The sequence below is a fragment of the Hordeum vulgare genome, chromosome 3H (genome assembly GCF_904849725.1).
Source record: "Hordeum vulgare subsp. vulgare chromosome 3H, MorexV3_pseudomolecules_assembly, whole genome shotgun sequence".
Classification (NCBI taxonomy): Eukaryota; Viridiplantae; Streptophyta; class Magnoliopsida; order Poales; family Poaceae; genus Hordeum; species Hordeum vulgare.
The window spans coordinates 508,440,742-508,466,009 of NC_058520.1; positions in this window are offsets into that span (position 1 = coordinate 508,440,742).

The following is a 25,268-nucleotide window of genomic DNA, read 5'->3' on the forward strand; positions in this document are numbered from 1 at the left end:
CACTTATGAATTGCATGTGATGTTAATCCCTTTATGCACCTTATTTTGCTTAGAACAACGGTAGCATTATGAGGTGATCTCTCACTAAAATTTCAAGACGAAATTGTGTTCTCCCCGACTGTGCACCGTTGCTACAGTTCGTCGTTTTGAGACACCACGTGATGATCGGGTATGATAGACTCAACGTTCACATACAACGGGTGCAAAACAGTTGCACACGCGGAACACTCGGATTAAGCTTGACGAGCCTAGCATGTGCAGACATGGCCTCGGAACACATGAGACCGAAAGTACGATCATGAATCATATAGTTGATATGATTAGTATAGGGATGCTTACCACTGAAACTATCCTCAACTCACGTGATGATCAGACTTGAGCTAGTGGAATTGGATCATGAACCACTCAAATGACTAGAGAGATGTACTTTTTGAGTGCGAGTTTAGCAAGTAATTTGATTAAGTTAAACTCTAATTATCTTGAACATAGTCTAAGTCCACTTTGAATATATTTGTGTTGTAGATCATGGCTCATGTGACAGTCACCCTGAATTTTAATACGTTCCTGGAGAAAGCTAAGTTGAAAGATGATGGAAGCAACTTTGTAGATTGGGCTCGTAATCTTAAGTTGATCCTACAAGCTGGGAAAAAGGATTATGTCCTTGATGCTACGCTAGGAGATGAACCACCCGCTACGGCTGACCAAGATGTTAAGAACGCTTGGTTACCACGTAAGGAGCACTACTCAGTAGTTCAATGTGCAGTCTTGTATGGCTTAGAACCGGGACTTCAACGTCGCTTTGAGCGTCATGGAGCATATGAGATGTTCCAGGAGTTGAAGTTTATCTTTCAGAAGAACGCCCGGATCGAGAGGTATGAGACCTCCGATAAATTCTATGCTTGCAAGATGGAGGAGAATTCGTCTGTCAGTGAACACGTGCTCAAAATGTCTGGGTACTCAAACCATCTAGCTCAGCTGGGGATTGAACTCCCGCAAGAGGCTATCACTGACAGAATTCTTCAATCACTGCCGCCAAGCTATAAGGGCTTTGTGTTGAACTACAACATGCAAGGGATGAACAAGTCACCCGGCGAGTTGTTCGCGATGCTGAAAGTCGCAGAGTCAGAACTCCATAAAGAACATCAAGTGTTGATGGTGAATAAGACCACTAGTTTCAAGAGAAACGGCAAAGGAAAGAAGGGTAATTCAAAGAAGAGCGGCAAACCTGTTGCCAATCCGATGAAGAAACCCAAAGCTGGACCTTAGCCTGAAACGGAGTGCTATTATTGCAAGGGTATGGGTCACTGGAAGCGCAACTGCCCCAAGTATCTGGCTGATAAGAGGGCGGCCAAAGAAAAATCAGGTATATTTGATATACATGTTATTGATGTGTACTTAACCAGCTCTCGTAGTAGTGTCTGGGTATTCGATATCGGTTCTGTTTCTCATATTTGCAATTCGAAACAGGAACTGCGGAATAGGCGAAGGCTGGCGAAAGATGAAGTGACGATGCGTGTGGGAAATGGTTCCAAGGTTGATGCAATCGCCGTCAACACAGTTTCACTTCAGTTACCATCATGATTAGTTATGAACTTGAATAATTGTTATTTAGTGCCTGCATTGAGCATGAACATTATATCTGGATCTTGTTTATTGCGAGACGGTTACTCGTTTAAGTTAGAGAATAATGGTTGTTCTATTTCTATGAGTAATATCTTTTATGGTCATGCACCCAATGTGAGAGGATTGTTCATATTGAATCTTGATAGTGGTAATACACATATACATAACATTGAGACCAAAAGAGTAAGAGTTAACAATGATAGCGCCATGTTTTTATGGCACTGCCGCTTAGGTCATATTGGTGTAAAGCGCATGAAGAAACTCCATACCGATGGACTTTTGGAGTCACTTGACTTTGATTCACTTGACACGTGCCAACCATGCCTCATGGGCAAGATGACTAAAAATCCGTTCTCCGGAACAATGGAGCGTGCAAGTGACTTGTTGGAAATCATACATACCGATGTGTGTGGTCCGATGAGCATGGAGGCACGCGGCGGATATCATTATTTTCTCACCTTCATTGACGATTTGAGTAGATATGGTTATGTTTACTTAATGAAGCACAAGTCTGAAACATTTGAAAAGTTCAAGCAATTTCAGAGTGAAGTTGAAAATCATCATAACAAGAAGATCAAATTCCTACGGTCTGATCGTGGGGGTGAATATCTGAGTTTCGAGTTTGGTGCTCACTTAAGACAATGTGGAATTGTTTCACAGTTAACACCGCCTGGAACACCACAGCGTAATGGTGTGTCCGAACGTCGTAATCATACTTTATTAGAGATGGTGCGATCTATGATGTCTCTTACCGATTTGTCGTTATCGTTTTGGGGTTATGCATTAGAAACAGCTGCATTCACTTTAAATAGGGCACCATCAAAATTCGTTGAGACGACACCATACGAACTGTGGTATGGCAAAAGACCAAAGTTGTCATTTCTTAAAGTTTGGGGATGTGATGCTTATGTCAAAAAGCTTCAGCCTAAAAAGTTGGAACCCAAAGCGGAAAAGTGCATCTTCATAGGTTACCCGGAAGAGACAGTTGGGTACACCTTCTATCTCAAATCCGAGGGCAAAGTGTTTGTCGCTAAGAACGGAGCTTTTCTCGAGAAGGAGTTTCTCTCGAGAGAATTGAGTGGGAGGAAGATAGAACTTGATGAGGTTGTCGAACCTCTCATCCCTCTGGATGGTGGCGCAGGGCAAGGGGAAACCCATGTCATTGCGACGCCGGTTGAGGAGGAAGTTAATGATGATTATCATGAAACTCCAGATCAAGTTCCTATCGAACCTCGCAGGTCGACGAGACCGCGTACTACTCCAGAGTGGTATGGTAATCCCATCTTATCAATTATGTTGTTAGACAACAATGAGACTGCGAATTATGAAGAAGCAATGGTGGGCCCGGATTCCAACAAATGGCTGGAGGCCATGAAGTCCGAGATAGGATCCATGTATGAAAACAAAGTGTGGACTTTGGAAGTACTACCTGAGGGCCGCAAGGCTATTCAGAACAAATGAATCTTCAAGAAGAAGACGGACACTCACGGTAATGTGACCTTTATAAAGCTCGACTTGTGGCAAAGGGTTTTTCACAAGTTCAAGGAGTTGACTACGATGAGACGTTCTCACCCGTAGCGATGCTTAAGTCAGTCAGAATCATGTTAGCAATAGCTGCATTTTTCGATTATAAAATCTGGCAGATGGATGTCAAAACGGCGTTCCTTAATGGTTTCCTTAAGGAAGAGTTGTATATGATGCAACCCGAAGGTTTTGTCGATCCTAAAAATGCTAACAAAGTATGCAAGCTCCAGCGATCCATTTATGGACTGGTGCAAGCATCTCGGAGTTGGAATAAACAGTTTGATGAGGTGATCAAAGCATTTGGGTTTATACAAGTGGTTGGAGAATCTTGTATTTACAAGAAAGTGAGTGGGAGCTCTGTGGCATTTCAAATATTATATGTGGATGACATATTGCTGATTGGAAACAACGTGGAGTTTTTGGAGAGCATAAAGGATTACTTGAATAAATGTTTCTCTATGAAGGACCTAGGAGAAGCTGCTTACATTCTAGGCATTAAGATCTATAGGGATATATCAAAATGCCTGATAGGACTTTCACAAAGCACATACCTTGATAAAGTTTTGAAGAGGTTCAAAATGGAACAGACCAAGAAGGAGTTCTTGTCAGTTTTACAAGGTACGAGATTGAGTAAGACTCAGTGCCCAGTAACTGATAAAGATAGAGAGCATATGAGCACCGTCCCCTATGCTTCAGCCATAGGTTCTATCATGTATGCAATGTTATGCACTAGACCGGACGTTAGCCTGGCCATAAGTATGGCAGGCAGGTTCCAGAGTAATCCAGGAGTGGATCACTGGACGGCGGTCAAGAATATCCTGAAGTACCTGAAAAGGACTAAGGAGATGTTTCTCGTGTATGGAGGTGACGAAGAGCTTGCCGTAAAAGGTTACGTCGATGCAAGCTTTGACACAGATCTGGACGACTCTAAGTCGCAGACCGGATACGTATTTATTCTTAATGGGGGTGCGGTAAGCTGGTGCAGTTCCAAGCAAAGCGTCGTAGCTGATTCTACATGTGAAGCGGAGTACATGGCTGCCTCGGAGGCGGCTAAGGAGGGTGTCTGGATGAAGCAGTTCATGACGGATCTTGGAGTGGTGCCAAGCGCAATGAATCCAATAACCTTGTTCTGTGACAACACGGGTGCCATTGCCTTAGCAAAGGTACCACGGTTTCACAAGAAGACCAGACACATCAAAGGACGCTTCAACCTCATACGATACTACGTCGAAGGGGAGGACGTAAATATATGCAAAGTGCACGCGGATCTGAATGTAGCAGACCCGCTGACTAAACCTCTTCCACGGGCAAAGCATGATCAACACCAGAACTATATGGGTGTTAGATTTATTACAATGTAATTCGCATGGTGATGTGAGGGCTGGATTATTGACTCTAGTGCAAGTGGGAGACTGTTGGAATTATGCCCTAGAGGCAATGATAAATAAGTTATTATTATAATTCATGTATCAAGATAATCGTTTATTATCCATGCTATAATTGTATTGAATGAAGACTTAGATACATGTGTGGATACATAGACAAAACACTGTCCCTAGCAAGCCTCTAGTTGGCTAGCCAGTTGATCAAGGATAGTCAGGGTCTTCTGACTATCTACAAGGTGTTGTTTCTTGATAACTGGATGACATCATTGGGAGAATCATGTGATGGACTAGACCCAAACTAATAGACGTAGCATGTTGATCGTGTCATTTTGTTGCTACTGTTTTCTGCGTGTCAAGTATTTATTCCTATGACCATGAGATCATATAATTCACTGACACCAGAGGAATGCTTTGTGTGTATCAAACGTCACAACGTAACTGGGTGGCTATAAAGATGCTCTACAGGTATCTCCGAAGGTGTCCGTTGAGTTGGTATGGATCAAGACTTGGATTTGTCACTCCGTGTGACGGAGAGGTATCTCGGGGCCCACTCGGTAATACAACATCACACACAAGCCTTGCAAGCAATGTAACTTAGTGTAAGTTGCGGGGTCTTGTATTACGGAACGAGTAAAGAGACTTGCGGGTAAACGAGATTGAAATAGGTATGCGGATACTGACGATCGAATCTCGGGCAAGTAACATACCGAAGGACAAAGGGAATGACATACGGCATTATATGAATCCTTGGCACTGAGGTTCAAACGATAAGATCTTCGTAGAATATGTACGATCCAATATGGGCATCCAGGTCCCGCTATTGGATATTGACCGAGGAGTCCCTCGGGTCATGTCTACATAGTTCTCGAACACGCAGGGTCTGCACACTTAAGGTTCGACGTTGTTTAATGCGTATTTGAGTTATATGGTTGGTTACCGAATGTTGTTCGGAGTCCAGGATGAGATCACGGATGTCACGAGGGTTTCCTGAATGGTCCGGAGACAAAGATTGATATATAGGATGACCTCATTTGATTACCGGAAGGTTTTCGGAATTACCGGGAATGTACGGGGAATGACGAATGGGTTCTGGATGTTCACCGGGGGGGCAGCCCACCCCGGGGAAGCCCATAAGCCTTGGGGGTGTCGCACCAGCCCTTAGTGGGCTGGTGGGAAAGCCCAGAGAGGCCCCTGCACAGGAGATAGGAAAATCAAAGAGAAAAAAAATGGGAAGTGGGAAGGAAGGGAAGGACTCCACCTTCCAATCCTAGTTGGACTAGGATTGGAGGAGGAATCCTCCTCCCCCCTTCGGCCGACCTCCTTGGGGCTCCTTGAGCCTCAAGTCAAGGCCCATCCCCTCCCACCTATATATACGGAGGTTTTAGGGCTGATTTGGGACAACTTTTCCACGGCAGCCCGACCACATACCTCCACGGTTTTTCCTCTAGATCGCGCTTGTGCGGAGCTCGGGCGGAGCCCTGCTCAGATTAGATCACCACCAACCTCTGAAGCGCCGTCACGCTGCCGAAGAACTCATCTACCTCTCCGTCTCTCTTGCTGGATCAAGAAGGCCGAGATCATCGTCGAGCTGTACGTGTGCTGAACGCGGAGGTGCCGTCCGTTCGGCACTAGATCGGAGCGGATCGTGGGACGGATCGCAGGACGGTTCGTGGGACGATTCACGGGGCGGATCGAGGGACGTGAGGACGTTCCACTACATCAACCGTGTTTATTAACGCTTCTGTTGTGCGATCTACAAGGGTACGTAGATCTGAAATCCCCCTCATAGATGGACATCTCCATGATAGGTCTTCATGCGCACAGGAATTTTTTTGTTTCCCATGCGACGTTCCCCAACATATACTTACCGCCGCTGTGCTACATCACCCTTTCCGCTTTGACGGAACACCAATGCAAGGCTCCAAGGCCACGGGGGTATCCTTTGCATATTTGCCAAGGAAGTCCCTAAAGGCGTAGCCGTAGCAGAAGGATTTCTGGTGCCGTTGTTGAGGAGTATCAAGACAAGAATAGTCTCCCGTCAGCACGCTTGTTTCTGGCGCTGTTGGAAGGTCTTTTGTTGCAGTAGCAGCGTGCCAGTGGGCCACAAGCCCACATGCCGCGGCCACCCCCCTAGGCCGCGCCGTGCAGGCTTGTGGGGCCCACGTGGCACCACCGCCCCCAAACTCAGCTCTATATCTTCCGTTCCGCCTGGAAAAAAATCAGAGAGATGGTTTCATCGCGTTTTGCGATACGGAGGCGCCGCCACCTCCCGTTCTTCATCTGGAGTGCACATCTGGAGTCTGTTTCGGGCTCTGGAGAGGAGAAATCGTCGCCATCATCATCATCAACCTTTCTCCATCAACAATTCCATGATGCTCTTCATCGTTCGTGAGTAATCTCATTGTATGCTTGCTGGACGGTGATGAGTTGGATGAGATCTATCATGTAATCAAGTTAGTTCTTGACGGGGATTGATCCCTAGTATCCACTATGTTGTAGATTGATGTTGTAGATCCCGAGTGCCATGATTTCAGATCTGAACCTATTATGTTGTCGCCAATATATGTGTGTTTTAGATCCTATCTTGCAAGTCGTAGTCACCTACTATGTGTTATGACCCGGCAACCCCGGAGTGACAATAGCCGGAACCACTCCCGGAGATGACCATAGTATGAGGAGTTCATGTATTCACCGCGTGTTAATGTGTTGGTCCGATTCTTTATTAAAAGGAGAACCTTAATATCCCGTAGTTTCCATTAGGACCCTGCTGCCACGGGAGGGATGGACAATATATGTCATGCAAGTTCTTTTCCCTAAGCACGTATGACTACATACGGAATACATGCCTACATTAGATTGATGAACGGCAGCTAGTTACATATCTCTCTGTGTTATAGCTATTACATGATGAATCACATCCGTCATACTCATCCATCACCGATACACTGCCTACGAGTCTTTTACTACTGGTCCTCGCTACGTTACTTTTGTCTAGGCTTGTCCCTTGCTACAAAAGGGATTGGGCCACTTTGCTGCTACTGTTGCTATTGTTGTTACTTTGTTGCTGCTGCTACTGTTGTTCCTTGCTACTCCGCTGCTACTTGTGCAAGATCTTTTCCGACACCGTTGCTGGGGAAGAATATTTCCCGTCCACGGGCAACTTACTGGCGCCATTGATACAACAGTTAGGAATAGTCTGCCTTGTCACAAAATCGTTTCTGGCACCGTTGCTATCATACTACTTTGCTACTGATACTTTGCTTGCAGACACTAATCTTTCAGGTGTGATTGAATCTGACACATTCAGCTGCTAATACTTGAGAATATTCTTTCGCTTCCCGTCGTGCGAACTAACAAATTTGGGTTGAATACTCTACCGTCGAAAACTGTTGCGATCCCATACGCTTGTGGGTTGTTCGCAGGTAACACAATTAATAGTCATATTGTTGCAGCAATATTAAATAAAGTCACGCCTGGAGATCCTCCCTCGACTCCCTGCGAGGAAGCAATCCTGGAGCAAACATTCGAGTTAAGTAACAGTTGTACTTGTATAATATCGGGGATACAACTCCAAATCATCCTGTAACAGTGGACACGGCTATTCGAATAGTTCATTTCTTCCGTGCAGGGATGCACCACAGTACCCAACACGCTTGATAAACTCTGGTCGGACACACTTTCCTAGGTCATGCCAGGCCTCGAAACATCAACACGTTGCAGCCCTACCTAAGCTCAATAGAGAGGCCAACCCGCTGGTCTAAATCCTAAGCGCAGGGGTCATGGGCCCATCACCCTTTGCGCTCCTGCACAATGCAAGGGCGACCGATGTCAGTCCCGGCACCTCTTATACAAGAACGATTCTTATCCGGGCCACTCAGGCGTGCGCCGCTCCAACGCTGACGTCTGAAGAGCTTCGGCTCATACTACGACGTCGAGTACCCATAACTTCCCCTACGTGAAGGTTAGTGCGAAAAGGTCTCCCGACCAACTCAGATCAAATACCCAAATCCATTAGCATTTTAATTAACTTTTAGGATGTGTGGCAAGGACCAGAATGTCTTGCCACGCCTCGTCACATTCACGCGGGAATCCACCTGCCAAACATTATCCTTCAATGTTCCCTGTAGCACGGTCGAGTAACTGTGTGGTTGTAACAACAGAGGAATCCGAGGTATCACCCTCGATGGATTCCAAATGATGTAACCATCAAGTTGTCCAGGGAGGAATCACCCTTGCTGGGCCAGCTTGATGGGTTGTACGACAGAGTCGTTATAGGAAGTGGTGAACGAGGAATCACCCTCCGAGAACCACCGCCAGTCAAACTACACTACAATGCTAACATCAGGGTACGTAAGGAGGTTTCACCCTCGGTACCCGATAGTAGCTCTGCAACATCGTACGACTAAGGGGTTGTAAGTGCTGTGTTGGGTCTTGGGTCGTCGATCAGTTGATCGAGACTCGACGACAAAGCAAGGGCAACTAGTCTAAGGGGGGTAATGGGGATGACTAAGCCACCTATACTAAGCAGTTTGAAGTGCGGTACTAGAAAGTAGCAGTTCATCAAAAATAGGCTATGCATCAGATATAGGAGCTAACTACAACAGTAGCAAAATTCAAATGCAAACATGAGGGAGAAAGAAATGGGCGATATAGGAATGATCAAGGGGGGTTTGCTTGCCTTGTTGCTTTGTGGGAAAGGGCTGGTCGTCAGGTGGGTAGTCGTAGCCCGCAGCAGCATCGGTATTGGGGTCTACCGGTAAGAAGAGGGGGGAAGAAACAATAAATAATAGCAACAAGTGCAACACTAAGCATGACATGTCAATATGCACGACTAGGCAGGAGCTAACGCAGTATCACACATCATAGACGAATCGGAAAAATATCGGATGATATTTCCCAGGTCTGTGGCTATTACGGGTGAGACGAAAACAATGGAAAAGATCCATGTTTGCTATGCTAGGGACATGTGACAAACGAACAAATAGCGTATCCGAGTTTGTCTTATTTTTCTCATCAAATTTCATGTATAATTTATTTTCATTTGACTTACGGTTTATTTTATACTAATTTTGAAAGAATTATTGATATTCTGAAATTAAACAGATTAAATTTAAATCGAAAATTTGTAATTATGACATCATGCTGACATCATCATTGCATCAGCAGCCAACAGTGTGGCTGACTGGTCAAACTGACTAGTGGGCCCAGCTGTCATAGACTCATTTTTAAACCAGTGGTAATTTAATCTAAACAGGTTAAATTAACAACGTGGGGACCATATGTTAGTGAGACATTAGGGTTTAATTAATTATTTTCATAATCTAATTACGTAGTTAGTCCAGTGACACTGGGACCACTTGTCATACCCACAAGGGGGTCGGGTCCCACGTGTCATTGACTAGACCAGGTCCAGTCAGCAGGTTGACCTGGTCAATGATACGTCTCCGTTGTATCTATAATTTTTGATTTTTTCATGCCAATATTCTACAACTTTCATATACTTTTGGCAACTTTTTATACTATTTTTGGGACTAACATATTGATCCAGTGCCCAGTGTCAGTTCCTGTTTGTTGCATGTTTTTTGTTTCGCAGAATATCCATACCAAATGAAGTCCAAACGTAATAAAATCTTACGGGGATTTTTTTTGGAATATTTATAATTTTTGAGAAGAAGAATCAATGCGAGGCGATGCACGGAGTGCCCACAAGCCCTGTCGCCGCGGCCAGGGGTGGGCCCGTGGCACGCAGGCTTATGGCCACTCCTTAAGGCGATTGGAGCCCTTCTTTCGCCGCAAGAAAGATAATATCCGGAAGAAAATCTTGTTAAAATTTCAGCCCAATCGGAGTTACGAATCTCCGGGAATTTAAGAAACGGTGAAACGCAGAATCTGGGCGCGCAGAACAGAAGGACACACAGAGAGAGATCCAATCTCGGAGGGGCTCTCGCCCCTCCGCCGCCATGGAGACCATGGACCAGAGGGGAAACCCTTCTCCCATCTAGGGAGGAGGTCAAGGAAGAAGAAGAAGGAGGGGGCTCTCCCCCCTCTCTCCCGACAGCGCCGGAACGCCGCCCGGGACATCATCGTGTGACGGCGATCTACACCAACACCTCCGTCATCTTCACCAACATCTCCATCATCTTCCCCCATCTATATTCAGCGGTTCACTCTCCCGCAACCCGTTGTACCCTCTAGTTGAACATGGTGCTTTATGCTACATATTATTATCCAATGATGTGTTGCTATCCTATGATGTTTGAGTAGATTATCGTTGTCCTATCGGTGATTGATGAATTGCGATGATTGGTTTAATTTGCTTGTGGTTATGTTGTTGTCCTTTGGTCCCATCATATGATCGCACCCGTGGATCACACCATAGGGTTAGTTGTATGTTGATAGGACTATGTATTGGCAGGCTAGAGTGACAGAAGCTTCAAACCTAGCATAGAAATTGATGCATATGGGATTGAAGGGGGACCAATATATCTTATTGCTATGGTTGGGTTTTACCTTAATGAACGTTAGTAGTTGCGGATGCTTGCTAATAGTTCCAATCATAAGTGCATAGAATTCCAAGTAAGGGATGACATGCTAGCAGATGCCTCTCCCACATGATACTTGCTATCGATCTAGTAACGTAGTCAATTGCTTAGGGACAATTCCGCAACTCCTACCACCACTTTTCCACACTCGTTAGACACTCGTAGTTGTTTCTTTATCTAACGAGCCCCTAGTTTTATTTATTTGTTCTTTACTTTCTTGCTAGCCTATCCTATCACTCCTACAAAGTACTTCTAGTTTCATACTTGTTCTAGGTAAAGCGAACGTAAAGTGTGCGTAGAGTTGTATCGGTGGTCGATAGAACTTGAGGGAATATTTGTCCTGCCTTTAGCTCCTCGTTGGGTTCGACACTCTTACTTATCGAGAAAGGCTACAGTTGATCCCCTATACTTGTGGGTTATCAAGACCTTTTTCTGGCGCCGTTGCCGGGGAGCAATAACGTGGGGTGAATATCCTCGTGTGTGCTTGTTTGGTTTATCACTAAGTAGATTTATTTGCTGTTCTAAGTTGTTCTCTATCTTTAGTTATGGATATGGAACACGAAATACCAAAAAAATAGGTGTACTTGCTACTCATGGAGATGGGGAACCTCCTAAAATCCTCGAGGCTCGTTATGTGGAAAATATTATGCACTTCTTTAATAATCCTGAGAAAGCCCCATTCAATTATATAATGGGATACACGTTGGATCAACATGAATACTTTAGGGATTATCGCTTGACTCAAAAAGGGAAAATTTTATGGGATCAAATCCATTTGTTGAAATGGTATGCTTGGGAACTATGCAAGAGGCATGGTGTTACTTGTTGCTCTAGGATGAAGGCTCCACACCTTCCCTTTTCTTGTGAGTTTAATGACCATAGAACCTTGGCTTCTTATGCTAATGGTATATATGATTACTATGATGTGGATCAAATAGAAGAGTTTGTTGCTTTTATGGGTGCTTATGAAATTGAGGCTCTGTTTAAAATGTGTGATGATAATGATGATGCTCCTTACCGATCTGAAAATTTGGCTATGCTTCGTTATTGTTATACTGATTATGAATATAATGCTCATATTGAACGATTTAAGGAGAAATCCTATGCTGCCCAAGAAGAGATTAATATTTTGCAGGAAACTATGGAAGAAGAAAATGCTGAAATTGTGAGCTCATTAGATGAAAAAGATGAAGAGGAGAGCGAAGAACAAAAGGAGGAAGAGCGGACTAGCTACCCGTGTCCACCTTCTAATGAGAGTAACTCTTCTACTAATACATTATTTAATTTCCCTTCGTTCTTACCGAGGGATGAATGCTATGATCCCTTGGATTCGTTTGAAATATCCCTTTTTGATGAACTTGATGCACGCTATGCTTGTGGCCATGTTGCCAATATGAATGATGCTTATGAAGATGAGCTAGCTATAGTCCCTTATGTTAAACATGATGATTTTGATGAATATAATATGCATGTGCTTGCTGCTCCAACTTGCAATTATTATGAGAGAGGAACTACATCTCCACCTCTCTATGTTTCCAATACGATAAAATTGCAAGAAACTGCATATGCTATGTATTGGCCTTTACTTGATGTGCATGAATTGTTCTTTTATGACATGCCAATGCATAGGAAGAGAGTTAGACTTCGTCATTGCATGATATATGTTACCTTGTGCTCACTACTAAATTTCAAATCATTGCTAATTAAAATTGACTTTGATATACCGTGGAATTCGGGTGGATCCATTACTTGAGAGCACTTTATGCCTAGCTTAATGGCTTTAAAGAAAGCGCTGCCTGGGAGACAACCCGAAAGTTATAGAGAGTCATTTATTTCAGTTGAGTTCTTTTATTTAGTTTAAAAACAAAAAAAAATAGAGGGGAACTTAAAACTTTTTCAAAAAGAGAAGCGATTGAAAGGTGATGCATTGCGGAAGTGAGGGTCGACCTTGAACACTTGTGTTCATGCTCATGGAAACAATGTAGAATTTTTCATGGAAGTTTCTCACAAAAATAATTATCCCCTTGTACAATTTCTTTGTATTTCAAAAATAATGTGCCAAGCAAAGCCTTTACGATTAGTTTGGGTGATAGTTGTTTGATCACGCTGAGAAAAGACAGAAACTTTCTGCTCACGAAATTAATTTTAATTTTTATTCTGGAAGAGATTTTGAGTTGATTCTTTTTGCTGCTGATTGATTTGCAAATTTTCCAGATGTTCATAATATTTTCAGATTTTGAGATATCAGAAGTATACGGAATATACAGATTGCTAGAGACTGTTCTGTTTTGACAGATTCTGTTTTCTATGCATTGTTCTCTTATTTTGATGAATCTATGGGTAGATCAGGGGGTATGAACCATGGTGAAGTTGGATTACAGTAGATATAATTCTAATATGAATTTAGAATGATTTCACAACAATACTTGAAGTGGTGATTTATTTTATTATACTAACGGATCTCACGAAGTTTTGTTGAGTTTTGTGTGATTGAAGTTTTCAAGTTTTGGGTGAGAGCACGATGGATGAAGGAATAAGGAGAGGCAAGAGCCTAAGCTTGGGGATGCCCGAGGCACCCCAATGTAATATTCAAGGAATACTCGAGCGTCTAAGCTTGGGGATGCCCCGGAAGGCATCCCCTCTTTCGTCTACAATCTATCGGTAATTTTACTCGGAGCTATATTTTAATTCGTCACATGATATGTGCAAATGCTTGGAGCGCCTTTTGTGTTTATTTTTCCTTTTTCTTTTATGCACCATGCTGGTATGAGACAGTCCTTGGTTGGCTTTATAGAATGCTTCTTGTGCTTCACTTATATCTTTTGAAGTTTGGATTGCCTGCTTCCCTACACATAGAAAACCACCATTTGTAGAATGCTCTTTTGCTTCACTTATATTTGTTAGAGTGGGGCATATCTTTTGTAGAAAGAATTAAACTCTCATGCTTCACTTATACCTATTTAGAGAGTTAACAGGAGTTGGTCATTCACATGGTTAGTCATAAAATCCTACATAAAACTTGCACATCACTGAATATGATATGTTTGATTCCTTGCAACGGTTTTGTGACATGAATATGTGATATTAGAGTCATGCTAGTGAGTAATTGTGTATTTTTAGAAATACTTGTGTTAAGGTTTGTGATTCCCGTAGCATGCACGTATGGTGAACCGTTATGTGATGAAGTCGGAGCATGATTTATTTATTGATTATCATCCTTTGCGTGGACGTCAGGATCGCGTGATGGTTAACTCCTACCAACCTTTCCCCTAGGAGCATGCGTGTAGTACCTTGTTTCGATGACTAATAGACTTTTGCAATAAGTATGTGAGTTCTTTATGACTAATGTAGAGTCCACGGATTATACGGACTCTCACCCTTCCACCATTGCTAGCCTCTCTAGTACCGCGCAACTTTTGCCGGTGCATTAGACCCACCATATAGCCTCCCTCAAAACATCCACCATACCTACCTATTATGGCATTTTCATAGCCATTCCGAGATATATTGCCATGCAACTACCACCGTTCCGTCTCATGACAAGTGCCACCACTTCCATATTTCCATTGCATGATCGTAAGATAGCTAGCATGATGTTTCCATGGCTTGTCCGTTTTTGATGTCATTGCTATGCTAGATCATTGTCACGGTACACTACCGAAGGCATTTCATATAGAGTCATCATTGCTCTAAGTATTGAGTTGTAAGTGTGATGATCATTATTAATAGAGCATTGTCCCATGTGAGGAAATAAAAGAGGCCAGCGAAGCCCATTTACAAAAAAGAGGCCAAAGATGCGCACCAAAAAAGAGAGGCCAAAGAGCCCACAAAAAATGAGAGAAAAGAGAGAAGGGACAATTGCTACTATCCTCTTTCCACACTTGTGCTTCAAATAGCACTATGATCTTCATGACAGATTGTCTCCTATGTTGTCACTTCCATATACTAGTGGGAAATTTTCATTATATAACTTGGCTTGTATATTCCAATGATGGCCTTCCTCAAAATTGCCCTAGGTCTTCATGAGCAAGCAAGTTGGGTGCACACCCACTAGTTTGTTTTGTGAGCTTTCATACACTTATAATCTCTAGTGCATCTGTTGTGTGGCAATCCCTACTCACTCACATTGATATCTATTGATAGGCATCTCCATGGCCCGTTGATACGCCTAGTTGATGTGAGACTATCTCCTCCTTTTTTGTGTTATCCACGACCATCATATTCTATTCCACCTATAGTGCTATGTCCATGGCTCACGCTCATGTATTGCGTGAAAGTTGAAAAGGTTTGAGAACACTAAAGTATGAAACAATTCCTTGGCTAAAACCGGGGTTGTGCATGATTTAAATACGTTGTGTGGGGAACAAGGAGCATAACGAGACTATATGATTTTGTAGGGATAACTTTCTTTGGCCATGATATTTTGAGAAGACATGATTGCTTTGTTAGTATGCTTGAAATATTATTGTCTTGATGTCAAATGATAGACTATTGCTTCGAATCACTCGTGTTTTAGTATTCATGCCATGATTAGATTATATGATCAAGATTTTACTAGGTAGCATTCCACATCAAAAATTATCTTTTTTATCATTTACCTACTCGAGGACGAGCAGGAATTAAGCTTGGGGATGCTGATACGTCTCCGTCGTATCTATAGTTTTTTATTGTTTCTCGCCCCTCCACCGCCATGGAGACCATGGACCAGAGGGGAAACCCTTCTCACATCTAGGGAGGAGGTCAAGGAAGAAGAAGAAGGAGGGGAGCTCTCTCCCCCCCTCTCCCGGCGGCGCGGAACGCCGCCCGGGACATCATCGTGTGACGGCGATCTACACCAACACCTTCGTCATCTTCACCAACATCTCCATCATCTTCCCCCATCTATATTCAGCGGTTCACTCTCCCGCAACCCGTTGGACCCTGACACGTCTCAAACATATCTATAATTTTTGATGGTTTCACGTTGTTATCTTGCCTTCTTTGTATGTTTTATGTACCTTTTTATATCTTTTTTGGGACAAACTTATTAATTCAGTGCCAAGTGCCAGTTCTTGTTTTTTCCGTGTTTTTGACTCTTTTCATATCTGATTTTGGAACGGAGTCCAAACGGAAGAAAAACCCCGAAATGATTTTTCCCGAACGGAAGAAGTCCACGGGGCTTTTGGGCCAAGCCAGGTGGGCTCCAAGGAGCCCACAAGCCCCCACTCCGCCACCAGGGGGAGGCCGCGGTGGTCAGGCTTGTTGCCTCCCTGGCCGCCCCCTGACCTAGGTCTTTGGCCTATAAATTCCCAAATATTCCGCAAAAAATCAGGGGAGCCTCGAAAATACTTTTCCGCAGCCGCAAGTTTTCGTTTCCGCGAGATCTCATCTGGAGACCCTTCCCGGCGCCCTACTGGAGGGGACTTTGGAGTTGGAGGGCTTCTTCTTCATCATCATCGCCCTTCCAATGACTCGTGAGTAGTTCACTTTGGACCTACGGGTCCGTAGTTAGTAGCTAGATGGCTTCTTCTCTCCCTTGGATCTTCAATACAAAGTTCTCCATGATCTTCATGGAGATCTATCCGATGTAATCTTCTTTGACGGTGTGTTTGTTGAGATCCGATGAATTGTGGACTTGTGATCAGATTATCTATGATATATATTTGAGTCTTTGCTGATTTCTTATAAGTATGATTTGATATCCTTGTAAGTCTCTCCGAGTCTTGGGTTTTGTTTGGCCAACTAGATATATGATTCTTGCAATGGGAGAAGTGCTTGGTTTTGGGTTCTGCCATGTGGTGACCTTTCCGAGTGACAGTAGGGGCAGCAAGGCACGCATCAAGCAGTTGCCATCAAGGGTAAAAAGATGGGGTTTTCATCATTGGTTTGAGATTATCCCTCTACATCATGTCATCTTGCTTAAGGCGTTACTCTGTTCTTATGGACTTAATACACTAGATGCATGCTGGATAGCGGTCGACGTGTGGAGTAATAGTAGTAGATGCAGAAAGTATCGGTCTACTTGTTTCGGATGTGATGCATATAGAAATAATCATTGCATAGATATCGTCACGACTCTGCACAGTTCTATCAATTGCTTGTCAGTAATTTGTTCACCCACCGTCTACTTGCTTTCATGAGAGAATCGACTAGTAAACACTACGGCCCCCGGGTCTATTCACATCCATCGTTTACAACTCCGCTTTTACTTTGCTTTGTTACTTTGTTGCTTTCAGTTCTCACTTGGCAAACAATCTATAAGGGATTGACAACCCCTTCATAGAGATGGGTGCAAGCTTTTGTGTTTGTGCAAGATCTTGAGATAGTCCTCCGCCGGATTGATACCTTGGTTCTCAAACTGAGGGAAATACTTACCTCCGCTGTGCTACATCATCCTCTCCGCTTCGAGGAAACACCAACGCAGAAGGATTCCCGGTGTCGTCAACGTGCCCATCTCTGCCGCCACTGGAAGGTCTTTTGTGCAGCGGCATAACGGACATCAGAAGCATTCATGCGCCATTGCCGGGGATCCTTTTTGAAACATCAGAAGTATTTCTGGCGCCGTTGCCGGGGATCCTTTTTTAAACATCAGGTTGCCTCCCAACAAACGCTTTCTTTTATGCCTTTGAGCTAGGCATAATGCAAGAAGGAGGATCAAGATTCTTTGAGGTCATCGGAATTATAAAAACCTTCAAACGGATCCTCAACAAGTTCATCCTTATTTTTCCTAGCGAATGGATATGTACCTTTTGCTTTTCCACGTAAGCGTATGTCTCCTTTACCTATATCAATGAAGCCTCACATGGCTCGGAGGAAGTCCCTTCCGAGCACTATATTCCCTTCATTGGGCTTCATGATGAAGAAATCAACTGTTGCATTCCTTTTAGAGAATGTAACCTGGACATCTTTTACCTTTCCCTAGATTTCAGAAATATCACCATTAGTATGTTCATGATAAGATGAAAAATTGTCCATGTCTAACCAGAGATAGTCATAAACAACTTTTGGCATTGTAGAGACCATGGATCCAATATCACAATAAGCAAGGAAGTCTTGGTTAAAGATGCTAATCTTAACAAAAGGCTCCCAATCATCATCTATTTTCAAAATATGTTTTTTATCAACCATGGGTTTCTCTCTTTCTCTTAAGTCTAGAGCATATATTCTTCTTTCAATGATAGCAAGTTTATCTATAATAGTGTCAAACCCATGATCATAAACAAACACTACAAGAAATATGGTAATACACGACACTATATTTTCGTTGCTACATCGTCACGGTTTTTAATTTACGACGATCTTATGACGAAAAACGAAGCGTCAACAACGATGTTTTGATCGAAATCATCATAACTTTTACGACGATTCCTGGATCGTCGTAACCTTTACGACGATCTTAAATCATCGTTGGCAATCAAACCTAGTCCTACATGGCAAAATTACGATGAAATCAAAACCTCATGGTTGAAATCAGCCCAACCCATTTCAATTGATCACATGGGCTGGTTTTATGTTTTTGGCCTTTTCTTATTGGGCTTCTTTTTGGGCCTTAGCTTATTTACAACGACTTCTAGTATTTTTTTCGAATTTTTTTGTATCATTATAATTTGGACCTTGGCCTTTTAGTGCCCAAATACATTTGGTCCAGTTTCAGTTTTGGCCTTTTTTCATTTTTGAATTCAGCAACTTTTTGTTCCGGAACTTGGTTTCATTTCTATTTGTTGGGCCTTTTCAACCGAATTATTTGTCCAATATTAAATCCAACACTATTTCATATTCAAATCAAGAAATCTCCAAATCGAATTAAAATCATCCATCATATAACATTACATAATACATCTCCCAGGTTTACATAATACAATAACTCATCTCATGAATACATTTCCTTACACAGGAATATAGCAAGAACGAACAGAATTGCACAATAGAACAATGGCACATCTGCTACTATCCCAATAGTACAATGGACTTCATTCCACTCTCCTATGAGACATGCTCGAGATGCGACAACTTGTCATCCTACAAGAACATTACACTTCACATGAATAAATCGAAAGGAAATAAATATAAAAAATATTAGAAATAAAAATATTTGTATTCATCCTGAAGATGATGTTAAAAGAGATGCGAACGAAAGTGAGAGAGACATGCACTTAATTTTTTTGTGAGAGGAAGTTGTGCACGCATAGACACGGTACCACACCATTCAAGATAATTAACAGAAACTAGGAATAAACATAGGCCAAGTTCAAATCAAAATATGTAACTCTCAAGCCAAATCAAACAAACGAATATGTTTAGCCAACCAAGCAGGAGATCACTAACCAAACAATGCTTACTAGCTAGCTAGTACACTAGAACGTGACCATCCAACATGCATACACGCATCATGGAGGAACATAGATTGTGGCTTGTGGGTGAGGGCCCTTGCTACTGTAACAAAAGACCTTCCAATGGCGCCAGAAACACGTGCTGGCGGGAGACTATTCTTGTCTTGATACTCCTCAGCAACGGCACCAGGAATCCTTCTACTACGGCTACGCCTTTAGGGACTTCCTAGGCAAATATGCAAAGGATTTCCCCCGTGGCCTTGGAGCCTTGCGTTGATGTTCCCTCGAAGCGGAAAGGGTGATGTACCAGAGCGGCGTTAAGTATTTCCCTCAGTTTTGAGAACCAAGGTATCGATCCAGTGAAGGTATATCACAAGTACCTGCACAAACACAAAGAGATTGCTCCCAACGCTATAAAGGGGTTGTCAATCCCTTATAGATTGTTTGCCAAGTGAGAACTGAAAGCAACAAAGTAACAAAGCAAAGTGAAAGCGAAAGTGGAAACGATAGGTGTGAATAGACCCGGGTGCTGTAGTGTTCACTAGTGGCTTCTCTCATGAAAGCAAGTAGACGATGGGTGAACAAATTACTGTCGAGCAATTGATAGAACCGCGCAAAGTCGTGATGTCATCTATGGCAATGATTATATCTATAGGCATCACGTCCAAAACAAGTAGACCGATACTTTCTGCATCTACTACTATTACTCCACACGTCGACCGCTATCCAGCATGCATCTAGTGTATTAAGTTCATGAGAACAGAGTAACGCCTTAAGCAAGATGACATGATGTAGATGGACAATCTCATATCTACGATAAAAGCCCATCTTGTTACCCTTGATGGCAACAACACGATGTGTGCCTTGCTGCCCCTTCTGTCACTGGGAAAGGTCACCACATAGTATGAACCCAAAACCAAGCACTTCTCCCATTGCAAGAATCATAGATCTAGTTGGCCAAACAAAACCCAAGACTCGGAGAGACTTACAAGGATATCAAATCATGCATATAAGAATCAGCAAAGACTCAAATATATATCATAGATAATCTGATCACAAACCCACAATTCATCGGATCTCGACAAACACACCGCCAAAGAGGATTACATCAGATAGATCTCCATGAAGATCATGGAGAACTTTGTATTGAAGATCCAAGAGAGAGAAGAAGCCATCTAGCTACTATGTACGGACTCGTAGGTCTGAAGTGAACTACTCACGCGTCATTGGAGGGGCGATGATGTTGATGTAGAAGCCCTCCAACTCCAAAGTCCCCTCCGGCAGGGCACCGGGAAGGGTCTCCAGATGAGATCTTGCGGAAACGGAAGCTTGCGGCGGCGGAAAAGTGTTTTCGTGGATTCCCTGATTTTTTTCCTGTATTTTAGGGAATATATAGGCAAAGGAGCTAGGTCAAGGGGGCACCAGGGAGGCCACAAGCCTGGTACACTACAGGAATCACCTACTTTGCCGTCTGCCATCACAGACGGCAAAGACAATATCCCGGACGGCAAAGACAATACCACAGACGGCAAAGATTGTCACGGCCGGCAAAATTTCTGCGTCATCCTACGACGGCATAGGACCTTCTTTGCCGTCTGCCCACGCAAGGCGGACGGCAAAGCTCTTTGCCGTCAGCTTTCCTTAGGAGCAGTCGGCAAAGCGCTTGAGACGGCAGCCGACACGCGTTGCCTCCGTTAGGGGTTAACGGAGGCTTTGTCGTCTGCCTCCCCCTCCATCTTGCCGTCTTCCTCCCCGCCCATCTTTGCCGTGTGCCTTCTCCTCCCCTCCCCTCCCCCTCCATCTTTGTCGTCTGCCTCCCCGTCCATCTTTGCCGTCTGCCGGGTCCTCCCCTCCCCCTCTCTCCACTCTTTGTCGTCTGCCTCCTCCTCCCCCCCTCCTATGTGTCCTCTTCTTTGTCGTCTGCCCCCCAGGAAGCAGACGGCAAAGAGACTATATGGCCAGGTGCTACTGCCCAGGTTGCACAGCTGGGCGCCACATGGCACCTTTGTCGTCGGTCAGCTGACGGCAAAGGCCTTTGCCATCAGCTGGCAGACGGCAAAGAGCCTATATTGTCACATTTTTATTTATTTTTTCTATTTCACAGCACATATACATATAATTCATAGCACATATATCATAAATAGGTCACAACACATATATGATATACATATAAAGCTCATCAATGCCATTTGTTCATCAATGTGCATCCCATATATCAAAAGAACCAACACATGCAAAGTTTCATCCATATAGACATACATATAGTTGCACATATATTGTTCATCCATATATACATATACATATAGTTCCACATTGTTCATCAACTCAAACAAAAACGGAAACTAAAGCACTCCAACGCCAGCTTCCATGCATGTAGTACATCCAATCTGTAAAATGGGAATAAGAAAGTCAGAAGAAGAAGAACAACAACATATATATGACAAATAAGCTAAATTGAAGAAGAAAGAGAAGAAGCAAGAAGAGAACAAGGAGAAGAAAAACAAGAAGGAGGAGGAGGAGGAGGGGGGGAAGGGGAAGGAGAAGGAGAATGAGGAGGAGAAGAAGAAAAAAGAAGAGAAGAAAAAGGAGAAGAAGGAGGAGAAGAAGGAGAGAATAAGAAGGAGAAGAAGGAGGGCTCCTTCTCCTTCTCCTCCTTCTCCTTCTTCTTCTCTTCTTCTCCTCCTCCTTCTTCTTCTTCTCCTTCTCCTTCTCTTCTTCTTCTCTTCTTCTTCTTCTTCTTCCTTCTCCTTCTTTTTGAGCTAAATGGGCTAATTATGTCATTTTAGAGGAAAACAAGCTAAGTATATAATATTCATGAGCTAACCAAGGTTCTTATGCCATTTTGAGCTTATTATGGTATTTTGGAGCTAAATGGGCTAATTGTGTCATTGTTGGGTTAATTAAAGCAAGGATAATATGAAAGAGGAGAAGAAAGAGGAGGAGGAGAAGAAGAAGAAGAAATCAAGAAGAAGGAGGAAGAGGAGAAGGAGGAGGAGGAGAAGGACTAGAAGGTCCTTGGCCTTCTCCTCCTCCTCCTCCTCCTCCTCCTCCTCCTCCTCCTTCTCCTTCTTCTCTTCTTCTTCTTCTCTTCTTCTTCTTCTTCTTCTATCTTTTCATTTTGCCTATTTCTTCTCCTCTTCTCCTCTTGTTGGAGCTAAATTACCTAATTATGTCTTTTTTGAGCTAAATGTTCCAATTATGTCATTTTAGAGGAAAACAAGCTAAGTGTATAATATTCATGAGCTAACCAAGGTTCTTGTGCCATTTTGAGCTTATTATGGTATTTTGGAGCTAAATGGGCTAATTATGTCATTGTTGGGTTAATTAAAGCAAGGATAATATGAAAGAGGAGAAGAAAGAGGAGGAGGAGGAGAAGAAGAAGAAATCAAGAAGAAGAAGGAGGAGGAGGAGAAGGATAGAAGGTCCTTAGCCTTCTCCTCCTCCTCCTCCTCCTCCTCCTCCTCCTTCTCCTTCTTCTCTTCTTCTTCTTCTTCTTCTTTCTTTTCATTTTGCCTATTTCTTCTCCTCTTCTCCTCTTGTTGGAGCTAAATTACCTAATTATGTCTTTTTTGAGCTAAATGGGCTAATTATCCCATTTTAGAGGAAAACAAGCTAAGTATATAATATTAATGAGCTAACCAAGGTTCTTATGCCATTTTGAGCTTATTATGGTATTTTGGAGCTAAATGGACTAATTATGTCATTGTTGGGGAAATTAAAGCAAGGATAATATGAAAGAGGAGAAGAAAGAGGAGGAGGAGGAGGAGGAGAAGAAGAAATCAAGGAGGAGAAGGAGGAGGAGGAGAAGGACTAGAAGGTCCTTGGCCTTCTCCTTCTCCTCCTCCTCCTCCTCCTCCTCCTCCTCCTTCTCCTCCTTCTCCTTCTTCTCTTCTTCTTCTTCTTCTTTCTTTTCATTTTTCCTATTTCTTCTCCTCTTGTTGGAGCTAAATTACCTAATTATGTCTTCTTGGAGCTAAATGGGCTAATTATCTCATTTTATAGGAAAACAAGCTAAGTTTGGAGGAGAAACTTACCGTAGTGGTCATCAAGGAGGAGAAACACCACAGTTGCTCGCGCCGGCTTCGTTTGGAGATGGTTGCCATGGAGAAGGGTCGTGCGATGCCGCTCGGGAGTTATTCTGCAGAAAAGATATTTTGCAATGTCTCAGTTAGCATGATGACACTTAATTATTAATACTAGTTTATAATGAAACTCACCGTGCCAATCAAAGAGAAGACGGGCATCGGCGGAGGGACTTGACCACTCTTCTCGCACAGACCCTGAAGAGTGGGTCGTATTAGTTAGTATTGAAACAGACATTACACACATGATTTGGCTAATGTGAAAAAAAACATACCACAAAAAGATCGTACAGGGCCCGTTGACCCGCCTCATTCCGGGCCCTCTCCTCCTCAAGCAATCGTGTCGTGGTTTGGTCCCTCTCATCAAGAGCAGCCTGAAGAGCAGCCTGGCTTGCCAATCTCTCTTTCCCAAGAGCAGCCTGGTTTGCCTCTCTATCTTTCTGAAGAGCAGCCTGAAACACCATTCCTCGTTACCACAGTAATGATCTATGGTGACACACATAATGAAATGGATGAAAGTGTTCTTAGTCCGTACAACTAACCTCGATGGCAAGTTCGACTGGACGTGGACGACGCGTTATCTCAGGACAGCTGCTCGACTGGCGCGCCTTGATCTCCGGAAGAGTGAGTGGACAACGTATTATCCCATCTCCAATGGCTATCGAGCCATGGGGACTCCCGCCACCAGATATCATCACCAGCTCTGGATCCAAAGGTTCCTGGCTAGGGTTAAAGTCATCCCCTTTCGTAGCCTTCCCCGCGTCCCTGTATGCCACGAGCTTCTGGTGGGATGATATGTTGGTGAAGTTATTGGGATCATCCAGGTCAGACTCAGAGAATGCCTTCGCCTTCTTGTACGAGGCAGTATGGGCCATGCCATAAAGGTCGTACAAGTGTGGCATCTCAGTCTTATTGTGATGCGCCTAAAAGAGAGGAACAAAATATTAGCATCAAGAATGAATTGCATGAATCATGAAGCAAATCACATACCCAGTTTCGTCCAAACTGAAGTAAGTTGGCGCTGCCTTGATGGTGTGGCACACCAACCATTTGGCTACGCCGATACTTCGCATTCTCGTGGACGGCTCGCCAGCTGCTTGTGCACCACTCATCAACCAACGCCTCCCAACAATCCATCTTATTCGCACACCATCTCGGGGGCACCTGTAAGTTATTAGAAATAATTTTTAGCGCTACGCCTATGAATGAAATCAAGAAAACTACGTAGAAGGACTTAAGAATAGGTAATTACCTTCATGTATTGCTCCTTCTTCACAAACTTTCCGCGGTAATCCTTCTTCTCCTTCTTAATACCACGCGTGGCGTAGTAATCTCGAATAGCCTGCGGCCGAGCCTCGTGGCGCAAGTTCTGTAGTAACCGCCTACACTCGACCTCGAGAACCCTGGCCGTATCCTCCTCATATCCATCCTCACACCTATAGAAGGTCTGCAATCAAACGTGAAAACACCGATTAGTACAATAATTAGGTATATTGTTAATTTTAGATTCTGTAAAAGGATAATTTACCCAAAAGCTCTTGATCACCATCTCGGCCCTCGTGTGGCACAAGACACCATCTATAATCTCCTCCGGCGGGGCCTGCGCAGCCTGGTAGTGCTCCCAGGTAAATCCTAGTGTAGGAACCTGACCCTCACCAGGCAACGTGACAAACCCCGGGAAATTTGTTCGGCAAAGCACACCAAGGACGGAGTTCGGCCTGCGGACTCCAAGAGGGTGTACCCATCCCCTGGAGTATGATAAGGTCAGCGCATTAGATATTTGAACAAACTTGAAGGCAAAAG